Source organism: Neodiprion lecontei, chromosome 2 (genome assembly GCF_021901455.1).
Source record: "Neodiprion lecontei isolate iyNeoLeco1 chromosome 2, iyNeoLeco1.1, whole genome shotgun sequence".
NCBI classification, from domain to species: domain Eukaryota; kingdom Metazoa; phylum Arthropoda; class Insecta; order Hymenoptera; family Diprionidae; genus Neodiprion; species Neodiprion lecontei.
This window is the reverse complement of record NC_060261.1, coordinates 34,328,166-34,341,057: the sequence shown is the minus strand read 5'-3', so window position 1 is coordinate 34,341,057 and position 12,892 is coordinate 34,328,166. Positions and strand designations below refer to the sequence as shown.

The 12,892-nt window shown below is 43.5% G+C and overlaps 1 protein-coding gene and 1 long non-coding RNA gene across 4 annotated transcripts in view; one reads left to right on the top strand and one right to left on the bottom strand.

The window, feature by feature from the left end:
* The window catches only part of LOC107219027 (neuroligin-1), a 72,939-nt gene that overhangs the window by 40,441 nt on the left and 19,606 nt on the right, over positions 1-12,892 (top strand). The window lies entirely within an intron of this gene.
* Positions 1-12,892, bottom strand: part of LOC124292871 — a 38,296-nt gene that overhangs the window by 13,024 nt on the left and 12,380 nt on the right. Inside the window, exon 2 of the long non-coding RNA XR_006902816.1 lies at positions 3,334-3,406. This is a non-coding gene — a long non-coding RNA (uncharacterized LOC124292871). The remainder of the gene's footprint in view (positions 1-3,333; positions 3,407-12,892) is intronic.

Below are 12,892 nucleotides of genomic sequence, written 5' to 3'. Positions count from 1 at the left end.
TCTGGCATACACATAGACATAGAAAACTGGCCGGGGCTACCCCCCTTTCCCCTATTTAACTAAAGAAGTACGGTAAACCGAGCAAACTGATTTTGCGTTGCAATTACCAAAAAAGGATCGACGATAGCGCAAAATGGTTACGCGCACCTCGTTTTTCGATATACTAACAATATTCAAACAGTTTTTTTAACGATGCCTGTTTTACTCAATTCTTCTAGTCACCGTGCCAACTGAAATTTTTCTCAGTGTAGTTACCAGGACTATTTTTCTTCATTCGGTGCTTGTTTCACTCGGTTCATTGACTTTCGTGCCAACAAACTGATCGGAAGATATTATCAAAAGTGCAGTTTGCATCGGTTTATTTGTTGGTTTGAATTTCAAACCACTCGGTCAGGTGAGGAGATTATTAATAAAAATCTTATCTCGATTCGCGTAATAAACGGTAAAAATGTAACTCCCGTGAAACGAAAAGCTTTTCACGCCGAACAGCGAATTCAGTGAAATTAGAGAAAAACTGCGACATGGCTAATTGGAGGCCTCACTCGCATAGCTTTTAGGCGGTGTCTGATTACGAAAAATGAAGCCGAGCTATTCGACGGTTGATATATTAACGGGTAACATCGACATTCGCCAGCGAGTAGTTAGCCTCGAATTGCTGCTGGTAACAGGATACAGGCTTTAACTGTAATCAGCGTGGTCACAGTTATTTGTGAAAAAAATTCCGTGACATTTATAGATTTTCCCAGGACCTAAAACCTATTTTTCCCTGACACTTTCCCAGTTCTAGTAAGTTATTAAAACCTAAATCGTTCAGCTTATTGACCTATTCAATTCGAATTGAAGAAAACTATAATGTAGAAAAAAGTCAGTTTAAGCCAATTTGTTTTCTCGACGAAAAAAAGTAAACTTGTTAGGTACCTCAAAAACTCGTTCCAAATTCCCATGATAGGGAACTCATGGTTTCATGGACAATTCCAGGTTTTCCATGACCCCTCTTAAATATCCTGACAATTCCAGGTTTTCCAGGTTTTTCCGCGGACCGGGAAAAACGATCGTTAAGATTAAGTCGAGGCCCAGGTGTCGGTCAGTGATGACACGCGTGTTTAGCGTGTTTACGCACTACAACTCGTTCAGATAATCTTATCCGAACGAGGCTGCGAACGATAAATTCGTTTTATTGGTAGAACATGACAAACATTATGCTACCTGTTACGCGGAATGCCCTCGATATAATACAGGTACTAATTCCGCGCGGAGGGTGAAATTCAGTTGCTCGAATTTATTCCCGTTCCGCTCTAAAAAAGAACCCAATTAGCCCGGGACTGATTGTAATTACAATATGAATAACGAGCCCTTTTTCCCCCCTCTTATTGTCGAGAACGTTAATTTAAAATTGAAGAAATAAAAGAAAAATCGAGGCTCATTGTTACGCCGATCGCTTTAGACGAGATTACATCAAAATAAATAAAAAAAAAAAAGACTCGTAGCACAATCGCAAAAGTTATACGCAAGATTAGGTGTTTGACAGAGAGGGAAAACCGGTGTTTACAAGCTACTGGATAATTGAGTACCCGTTACTAGCGATGGCTACTAATTGTAAGCTGAAAATAAAAGCGATTCCAAAAAAGGAATTGAACACGACTCGATGGAATCGGTCAAAATTAATCGATTAATCGATTATTTGACATTTTTTTGAAACGGTGCATCGGAAATCAAAATTTCGGAAATTCCAGTATAAAGTCTTGATAGCGAAAAAGGATTTTCAATAATTTACAGTTTCATTGAAAAATTTTTTAATATCAGATGAAAATATTCATTTATCTTTGACTTGCTATATCAAATAGGTACTAAGTAAGCAAGACAATGATAACGATCGATACTTTAATCGCATAAATTGATATTGTATTGCGTCGTTCACCCGAGTAGCAAAACAAACACCGATTGTCAGGAAAAATAATCGCGCTACCGACGACAATCGGGTCTCTGTGCCATCGATATCAAGATTGGATCAAGCCTGGACGGCGAAGATACGGTGCGTAAATCTCGTTATAATTCAATGAGGCTGATCCCTCCTATAACAAGTGTAGTATTAGACACCGATTCGCGGATCGATCGATTGCCCGCTGATTTAACACGCAAGTTATTTTCACCGATCCTTAAATCAGGCGCTCGTTTCAACGGTGGATGGGAAACTCGAAGTGTTAGAATAATCCGAAACATCCTCGATTCCTAAGCGCTTCTCCGATTGTCACCCCGAAAATTTTATCACAAGGTAGAAGGTGTACGAGGTAGGCATATATATATTTATCTGAATATGCATAGGTGGACACGGACGCAAGCTGACACGAGGCGGCCTCGAAGTTGGCGTCCCTCGGGGATTCGGAGGCGGGTAAGGTGGGACCCAATAACTTTGACGGGACATAAATTTAAGAGCCCAGGGTTTGGTGCATGACGCCGCTGCTCTCGACTCGCTCACTCCTCGCGGACGAAGGCAGGTCGGCGAGAACCTTTGAAAGTCGATACCGAAGGGTCGTCGACGAAGACTCGAGATCAAGACTCGAGGGCAGCGTCGTGTCGCTCCGAACCGTCCCTTCGCCCTTCGCCCTTAATCCTCCCGGATAAACCGCGTTTATCGGCGACGCGTCGAAATATCCGCCGGTTCTTTCGAAACTATATTTTTTTTTTTTTTTTTTTTTCAATAGAACGTGTTAATCATTTTCGTAAAAAGTTCCACCATCTTTCTTCCCATTGGATGATCTTTTTTTTTTCTTTCCTTTAAATCTCGACTGAATTACAGGAGCAAATGTATAATCCAAGAGCGTGAGTTGAAACTCTTTAAAATTAAACCTGTGCTGTTTCAAAACTTTTTCCTTCCCCCCCCCCCCCCCCCCCCCCCGTTTGAGGGTCTCTCTCATTTCTTAGAGTAAAAATTACTTTCCCAAAGTTCGTCGTACGTAATCATGACGTATCTTTAAAAACTGGCCTATAAAATAAAAAGGGAAGAAAAAAAAAATGACGTAATAATACAAGTTTGATAAGACTTCCAACTTCCTTTTCCTCTACTATTTTTTATTCTTTTCTTTTGTTTTGTTATGTTATACGGAGCCTACTGCGAGAACCTCATCCGTTACCTCGCATCGCTGTATGATCCACTCATCCACTCCGAGGACGAGAGAAAAAAGGTAAAACGACGAGGGTTGAAAAAAAAACAAACGGTACAAAAAGAAGGGGAAACACGTAACAAGAAAGATATCGCGTGACGTTATAAAAAAATTTTATGTCACAATTCAGCTGCTGTATATAAATATAAAAATATGACAAATTTAAACTTACAACCATATGAGGATGACCTATCCTCGCGTGTCGAGTCTGCACGTGTTGTTTGACCCAGATGATGCTCGGCACCCTGCAACAAAAGTTTTCCAGAACTCAAATATCACCTAGACGTGTGGGTACCCAGGTTTCAAAATGCGGTTAAAATTTACAACTTTTAAAACAAAATATTCTCCTCTACGATTGCACTTCTAACATTATTTTCTAGAAAATGTCTAATTTCGTTACGAGGGAGAAAAAAGATCACATTGAAGCTAGTAACGTTATCGTAACTATTTATGCTGAGGGAAAAGCGTTATTTCGCGATTTTGAAATTGTCTGAAATTCGGTAACCCGTAATAAAATAAAACACACTCATTTTCCAAAATCTTAATTCCTTAAAAATCATTGTAATTATTATGAAAATAGCGATTATTTCCCCAAAGTTTCGTAGGGACAACGTTACCAGCTTCAACCTCACAAAAAACGAGAATTGAAAAATATGCGAATTTCTTAAACAGCAACCTTCAACGTCTGCTAACAAAGTGCAATTTCTTATGCTGAATCCAGCGCAGCTCTCTATTGATAATCTTGGTTAATCGTCGCGTCGGTATATAAGGCATTAGGCGTCATACATAGAGACGCGTGTAGCATAGTGCAGAGATATGGATGACGTCTGAAAGATTGTGCGGATAAGTATACATGTATGTGTATGTGTGTGTGTAAGAGAGAGAGAGAGAGAGAGCAAGATGTGTTGTACAAGGCACACACGATGCCCCCGCGATTGGTAGGTATTATATACGCGTCCGACGCCTCGGCAGTGTTAATTAGAACTAATTGGATCTGGCCGACAGAACGAACCGCTAAACTGGTCTACATAATATCGACGACAGTCTTGAGTATCGTTCGGACTGGCGAAGAAGAGAGGCTGGAGAGAGGAACGGAGGAAGCTGGATTTAAACTGCATCGCAGCCGCGTCGCTAACTGCGCCAAGTAACAGAGTCACGTTCTTGTTTGGTCAACAAATTATCACGATCCTGTTAAGATCGCAGAGAGAACCGGGCCCCACCACCAGGCCTCTCGAACCCGCCGCCCAAATGCCCACGGATTTACTATAAATATCGCAAGCAGGGAGAAACGGTCAGCACCCTGTCGCTGATCCCGTCGTCGAGTGTGCGCGAGCGGTGTGTATGACGTAAATAAAAAAAAAATAAAAAATTGGTCGATAAAAACGTAAGACGAGGCGGGAGAAGTAAGCTTTTCGAGGATTTTTTTTTCAAAGTGTCGACAAACGCGGCAATAAATTCTGAAAAATTTAAGCTTCTAAATTCGGTATAAATGATTTACGGATGAATTCGGAATTCCGAGCTGCGATTCCTCCGGCGATACTGCATCGGATAAGTGGTAAAAAATCGCGCCGCGTGAATCGAAATATACAGTGTGACGTATCCGTTGATGCGTGAAAAAGCATTCGACGATCGCTCGGAGGCGATTTGAGGAAACCGGAAGTCGGAGAAATTGTACGCCGAGGCGGACGACAGGTATAGAGAATAGCTACCGAATTACTTGATAATCAAAGGTACTGCTTCTTATCATTCGATGAGGAGTGCGGTCCGTGTGTTAAAATTCGCGTCTCGAGTTCTGCCCTGCTCCCCCCCCCCTCCCTGCCCCTCACCCCCTCCCTCTTCCTCCTAGCCTTTCTTCGATTCTTCCGGTAATTCGAGGCCGCTTCCGGCGGAACTCGCGCCGATCCAATTTTCCCTTTTTCCAAACTCCATCGCTCGGGGCACTGAATGCAGCGCATTCAGCTGGGAATATCGAGAGATAATGCACGTACGCGCCCATAAGCCGCAAAAGGGGCACCGCGACACCGACAATTTTATTGTTTGCGTATACCTACACCCACTAGTCCGTGCTTGATATAATCGCAATAATATAACCGACGAGACGCTTTATAGACTGTCAATGAGATTTCCAGCTGTGCCCATCCTACGCTTCTGTGTTTAACGACAATACGCGCACGTTGTACGTGAATTGCTTCCACTCGCCGTCGACGACGACGTTGTTTTTACGGCGAAATTTTAACAGCCAGTTGTGCTAGCCGCGCAACTATGGAACCTTGACCAGGACAAAAATGCAGTCCGAAGTCACGTACGACGAAACGAAATTCCAACGTTTGTCTTTGAGCAGAGTTACGAAGGACTCAAACTCGGTGACTGTAATGTAAGAAGTACAGAATGTAGACTACTGAGAAAAAAGTCTTGCGGAATTATGGGAGACCTTAATTGTCGCATCGTCGCGCATGGTTCAAGCCGTTTGCGAAATCACGGATACCGAGGAGTTTTGCAAACTGTACGCAGGTTTTTTACCGATGATACATCTTTTATTTTGAAAAAAAGTATTTTAATACCAGTCGAGCAGTGCGATACGTTCGAAGACAGGGTTCAAAGTAAAATTAAATAATTCGTTCGTTATAATGTAAGAATCTCGGAAAATCTTCTGAAGTACGAAAAGAAAATGAATCTCGATTTATTGACACGTGTCAGAGAGAATTGAATGAAAATTCGATATTGAAACACTTGAACGTGAATTCTTCCGAACCGAAGTACCTTTATCGAAGTTATTTGTTCGCTTCTTGACTGTGAAATGAAATAACCAGAACTCGATCTCCGTCGATCCTTCGACTACCGTCAAGTGGGGCATCAGCATTGACCCTATTCGGGGATCTTTGTCCGGTAAAAAACAAGTCTTCGCATCGTTTACATCGTGTAAACGATGCGGGAAAACAAAGTGTTGAGTGTTGTTTTAATTGATAGTTGAGATAGCTGTATAAGATGTTTATCGTAATTACAAGTGACATCGAAGGTCTTGTTAGTCGGTTGAAATTAGGGATATTAAATGAACTCGAGTGTACGCGGGGCAAAGTTACTCGGGCTCGAAGTTCAACCGGTTCAAGGAGTTCGAGGATCAAAGATAGCCAACTTCAGCTGTAAAAATACTGCCAAGGAAACTTGTCGCGGGTTCTCAGACTCCTCGAGAATTTCAAAAAGTGAGTCAAAGAAGCTCGGGTTGACGGTAGGCGAAAACTGGCCCAAGGTGGCGCAACCTGTGAGAAAACGAAGAGGGAAACATAAAAGTCAGAGGACGAAATAAATACTGCAGGGAGGAATTCGGTCCGATCGTAACTCGTCGAGGCATAATGTCAACGGTGATAAATATATACGGCGTATAATGCATGTACGGGTGAATTTCATTTCTCGAAAAGTGCGCGGTTGTCTATAACCTCGACGAATACATGTCTGCAAAATCGGAGATATCGAGGAAAGAATAAGAAGATGCGGTATAAACGACCCGGAAAGCCCCATAATTTCGGTATAAAAATACACATTTACACGTGTAAAATGACCCTCCTTACATACCGCATCGTGTGCAGGGCGTGAAAAGTATCACGACTTACAATATTCGATACGTAGGTACTCCTCGAGTACTCGAAAATTGTCAGTACCGAAGGTTCCCCCGGTGAAAATTATTTCTACGATTTTCTATGAATTATACCGGAAAATTGGAACATTTCGGGTAAATTTGTAGGAAAAATTGCAAATACGCAAAGTTTCTCATAAAAACTTGTAAACTTTGATGAAAATTTTTCATCATCTCAGTAAAAAAATTTACCAAGGCACTAAAATACTTTGAAGAAAATTAACAATTCTTCGTAAAAAATACTACGCACGTTTACAATATTGTACGAAGTAACAGGAAATGTTCCAATTCGTTTCTGCTGTAGAATATTTTAAGATCGGACGATCGTGTGCAAGAATAATTTTTATTCAAGCACGATACGGCGATCGATGAATTATCCGCCTCGGAAAATGAGATCACAGTAATTGATACCGAATATTGTACGTACAGAGTTTTCTGTAACTGCGGACCGTCATTCAAGCGACACGGTTCTACGCGATAGCTGCAGATTAGACGAGATGTGAAAGAACCGTGTGCCTCGAATTCGCTCGTTCGTTAGTCGAGCGAAGCGTGTAGTAGCGCCGTTTGCCGGTTGCCGGTATTAAAATGGGACCCACGTAGGTGAGCCCGGTACGAATGGGCCGTGCATTGTGCGTTATGGATGTGTCGAGTGCGTGGAAGGAGCGAAGAGGAATGAGTGAGTGCGTTATTGAAGAGCTCGTGCATTATACATTGACATACGTAACGTTGTACGGTTGCAGGAATTCTCGAGCAGTAACCACCGGAGTGACCGTCGCGTATAGCTGCCAGTGAGCAGCGACCAGCTGAGAGCAGAAGTAACGAGTTGCGGAGAAGAGAGGACTGGACGTACGGTTGATGGCTCGTCGTTCCACTCCGCATAGATTGAAGGATAGATAATTCACGTCTTCTCGACGAGGCTGCAACGAAAACAGTCCCCGGGGAGGAACGGCTGGGCAGTCCCGACCCTCCTCGAATCGGGATTAACGGGTCTTATCGACCAAGTGCCGAAATGAACGTAGATTCATCGACGGTGAACGACGGGCGGTTGATTACCGATCAAGACTGAATAACATATTTTGAAAAAGAAGATCGTCCGCATGGCGTTGCCGCGAGTTGTCCAAAGTCTGTGATAAAAAGAAAAAGAGACCGCGTAGTTCATTGTGCAGATGTCAGGAGGACGGTGCCGAGAACGTCATCATCAATTTTCTCCGCTTCGTGTGTTTTTTCATCTTTTCATCCTTCGTTGCGAACCGCTTTTGTCCGTTCTTGTCCTCTATTATATCACACGGTGTGTCACGAATGAATAGTGGACGCTGCGGCTTCTTTGACCGATCGCCGATCGCCGAGGTGCTCTAAGAGAGACCAAAGAGTGGACCGCGGAGTGCGCGTCCAGGTGTTCCGGAAGGCGGCACGTCGGAAAAGGACTCGAGGTTTCGACACCGAGCCCCAACGGAAAGGGGAAAGTGAGAAGGGTGAAGGGTGCGTTTGCCGAAGGACTCGTCCGATTCGGGGAAGATGGAAAACCACGTGTCGGTGCCGGAGATAAAGCTCAAGGAGTTCGAGGAGGTCTCGAAGCCGACGCGGCGGGTATCGATAAGCGAGCAAAACCTCGGCTTCGACAATTTCGGCTTCGAACATCACCGCAAAGTCAGCGCCTGTTCCGAGCCGAACTCCGAGGGACGAAGAAAGTCCATTCTTCACAGCGGAAGCCACTACGGAAGTTCGGAAAACATCGAGAATGGACGCGCGTACGGAAGGAAGAGGTCCGCTCTCAGTCTGAGCAGCTCGATCAGGAGTAAAACCGAGTACACCGAGGAAATGAAGAGGCGAGTTTGCATTACTGGTATCCGAACGACGTGAATACGTTTTCCGAAAAGTCTGAACGAAGTTTCAATCCCTGATAAATAACTTTTCGTCACTCGGTATTACGTATCGTGAATAATTTCCATGCAAACTGGCCGTGCGGTCCCGGTGAGGCCATCGCAGCGTTGCGGAGTTGGGTGTGGGCGCGGGTAAAATGACGTGGGATTAGTTTTCATCGGAGCTTCCGGTCGCCCTGGTAAACCAGAGCCGCGTACACGCGATTCTCAATGTCATCGGGATTAAACCGGTTTCGCGCAATTGCTCGTATCGCACATCTATCTCCGCCCGATTCCCATTCTCACCTTTCCTTACGACGCCTAACCGTTTTCATTGCTTTTCCGGAACGCACGCAGATCCTGGCTCTACTCGTTTTGCACGCGATGTCACGGCCACGAGGAAGCGACACCGTCCTGGGAGCCGCCCGGCTGGAAGCGGGTTTGCCCCCAGCCCTTCTTCCCGACTTACAGGAAATTCGCAAGGATACTCGCGCTCTTCATCCTCGGCCTGATGGTCTGGGGCATATTGTACTGTATAATAGGCAAGGACGCCGCTCCGGGAGGACCCTTCTTCAGTCTAGCTGCCCTCTGCATCGCCGCGCACTTCGGCGGGTGGTTATTCTCCCTGACCACTCTGCCGGCCCTGATCGGGATGCTGATGACCGGCATGATCCTGCAAAATACCGGGCTCATCAGCCTCGCCGATAAATACTCGACCGTCTTGTCCATTCTCCGGTAAGTCAAAGTCCAACGTACCTTACACCGCGACGTACACCCGTTTCCTCGAATATACGCTCTCCGTTTCTCACGCATGAAAGAAAGAAAGAAATCGTCAGTTTGGTAGACGGAATGAATTTTCGGTGAACGCTTAGCAGCGATTACATCTTGAGGTATTAACGCGAGTCAGCGAGCAGGCAAATGCGAACAGGATTATATCCGGAAGCGCGGCTGACTCGGGATTGAGGAAATGTGCTCTCCGCGATACTGCTGCACATCTCGCGAACCAACCGTCTAGAACTCGGCGATGATACGAGCAATGAGGAGATGGCGATTAAAGTGCGGATCCGGTGCAGGAGTAGGTCGAGATAGTTAGGAGTGGAAGGAAAGCGAGCGTGATTCTTTTAAGGACTTTCCTTAGGGTACCTCGCGCTGTGCGGTGTGGGGGGAGGGTGGAGGCGAGCCGGATTTAATTGGGATTACAATTAAACGAATGGGAACTTTCCTCGCTGGTTCAAAGTCCCCTCTTCTTCTCCCAACTTAACCCGCGAGACGAAACGAACAATAGAAAATTCCCGGCGTCGAGTGGTGGCATATTGGTACTCATTTTTAAGGCCGCCCTTTCTCCGACTTCACCCTACCTACCTACCTACAGCACGGCTGACAATTGTGCCAAAAATATACTGCCCGAAGTAGGTGATAATAAAAGTGCAGAAGAATGAGATCCGGGCTGACGACGTAGCCTTCCTCTCATAACCTTTGCACCGAGCACGATGTCGAGGAAAAACCTCCGGCACAAGTGCATCGCCGTCTCACTAACGTTAACGAGTTACGAGTACACATCCACCTAGCCCGGGTCACTCTGCATACGTCGTAACTCGACTCAAAACGTAATATGCAGGGAAGAGAAAAAAAACGTCAAGTGCTGTCAACTTAACCATGTGGTTTGGACAAACCTCGTGGTATCAGTTATTTCTCGCTTAAGAGTCGTTGAGCTAACTATGTGGAAGTATTTGCCTCCAAAGTTTTGTTTATTTTATTTGAAAATATTTCGTTTGCTACTCTGTGCTGTCTGTACTCGAGTCAAAAACATAAAACTGAAACAAATTCGCGACTGTAGTTAAAATACGATAATCGGTTTCTCGATCCGTGGTTATTTCGTGTGACTACTGAAACGTACAATCAGGGGTACAAGAATCTTTAATTGTGTGTATTTCAGAAACCATATCTTTATATTTTCGTTTACCAAAAGTATAGTGTAGCTACTGATGTTTGTTCGTTTGTAGATTCTCGTAGTTATCGTAGCAGCATTCAACGTCACACTGCAATAGTTCGCGTTTACGTGTTTTTAGCGTGAATTTAAAAGTTTTTTTTACGAGGATCCATCCCATTCTTGAGTGAATCTGAATCGATTCATAATTTCTCGTAGAACGATCGCTGTCATCGGAAAGTGCGTTCTTGTGAGCAGAATTTATTTTGATACGTCAAGACAAGCTTTCAGATTGTATTTTGAAAATTATTCGATTATTTATTCGTATGACAATTTATCAATCCTAGCTAATCAGAGCGCATTTCCTACCATCAAGACGATCATATCGCTAGAAATTACGAATTGAATCGATATTTTACGAATGAATGATACGCATTCTCTTGAAAATGCTTAAATCGATCACGTGACGCAACGCTGAAAACAAATTAAGGGGGGACTCTAGTGAAATTTCGATAATAACGAGTTTTTTATTTTTGAAATAACTAAAAAAAATGTCATCAAAAATTCCGTCCAGCAAAATTTAGATTATGCCAGTATGTGTCCTGAAAACAAATTTCAATCTTCTGCGATAGAAGTGTACGCGAAAAGAATTTTTGGCAGCGATGTGCTGAAAATTTTCAGCCAAAAGTTCCTTCGTTTCAAAATCGAGAAACTCGACGTTATCGGAATATCACCGGAGTCCCCCCTTAACGGCAGTATTTATTGAATACCATCAGATAGCTGAGAAGCTTCAAACAAGGGGCCGGAAATCGAAATTGCTGTCTCAGTTCCTCATAATTCTGCCCAAACTCTTTATAAAATTGTACGATAAACATAATTCACTTAGCTCAAGTACCAAAATATTTCTCTTAAATACGGGCTTAGTTAGCCAAGCGAAACACTTTCGACTACGTGAGGAGATTGACTAAACTACGCCATTGGCATCGGCGTATCTGATCTCACGGCGTAGTGCAAGGTGCAAGTGCATTATGTGCTTGTAATAACGTGAAATTGTGTCAAATGTCAAGGTGAATGTTCCAGCCTGTCGTAAGGAATGATGAATAAGGAAAAAAATAAATAAATAAATGGTGTCCTTTGCCTCGTTTAACTTTTGCCGTCAAGCATTAGCCGGGGGTTAATTCAGCGCCAAGTCACGTACGACGCGGTGAGGTTGACTGTAAAAACGCGAAGGCTTCGACCGACGAGATCGTGCGACGAGTGATCCACGTGTTTTCTGTTCTGCCAAATAATCGAGTGCGTCCAAATTTTGATTACGCGACGGATTTCGTTGCGCTCAACAGTTCCATTATCCGTGCATTTTCTGCGATTCTGAAGTGATGAATTTTCTCTAAATGCAGACAATTCGGCCGCATGCTCGATCAATCGGTCCGGGTTTGCAGAATTCAATTTTCGCCACGGCTATAGGACTTCCAGTTGCTAAGCAGCTGTTGTAGTCAACTGCGCCGATACGCGATGGCTCGCATAAAACTGACGTCTTGGAAGGTCGACCATAATTTCGCATTAAAAAATAGTGAGGATTTGAAGCGCTTTTGGGAATCCTTTCGACCCGATAAACTAAATCAACTCACCGTTCAGGGTGCGATAAATATTCATTCTGTCCTCGATTCTAGTCCGCGCTCTGCAGGTCGGTGTTCACGAACGATTTTTTATCCGCCGGTTACTCGGGAAAGAGAGAAAAAGAGAGAGAGAGAGAGAGAGGCAACTTTCACGTATAGAGCATATATAATTGGAACTGTGAATATATTTTTTTCAGTACAAAATTCGGCAGTTGGATTAAGTGTAAATATTAGGACGTTTTAATTAATTACTTATGCTTGAGAACTTCGTCAGTAATAATTGCAGACTAATTAGGGTCGTAAATTAAAAAAGTGGTCGACGGCACGGGCGCTTAGAACTTTGTTACCTCGTAGATAATTACAAATTAAAAAATTAACAAATTTACAATTTTTAGTACATCGATTTTGATTAAATTAAAAACATGGCAGGTGTACGAAACGTTGTTTCGCAATATAAATTCAAATTTTAAATAGTGTAGAAAATTGCACGACGCAATGTCACATGTTAGCTTATACTCGGAGAAAATACTTGTACCGGAAATTCAATTTGCAGGTAAAGATCTTTGAAAGGCTGGAACGATAAGAAAATATGTTCCAAGATATCGGTTGTAAATCTTTGCCCATCGTAAATTATTGTACCGGCAGGCAAGATAAAAGGTGGAACAAATCCATTAGATAATAAAAACAATATGTCACTT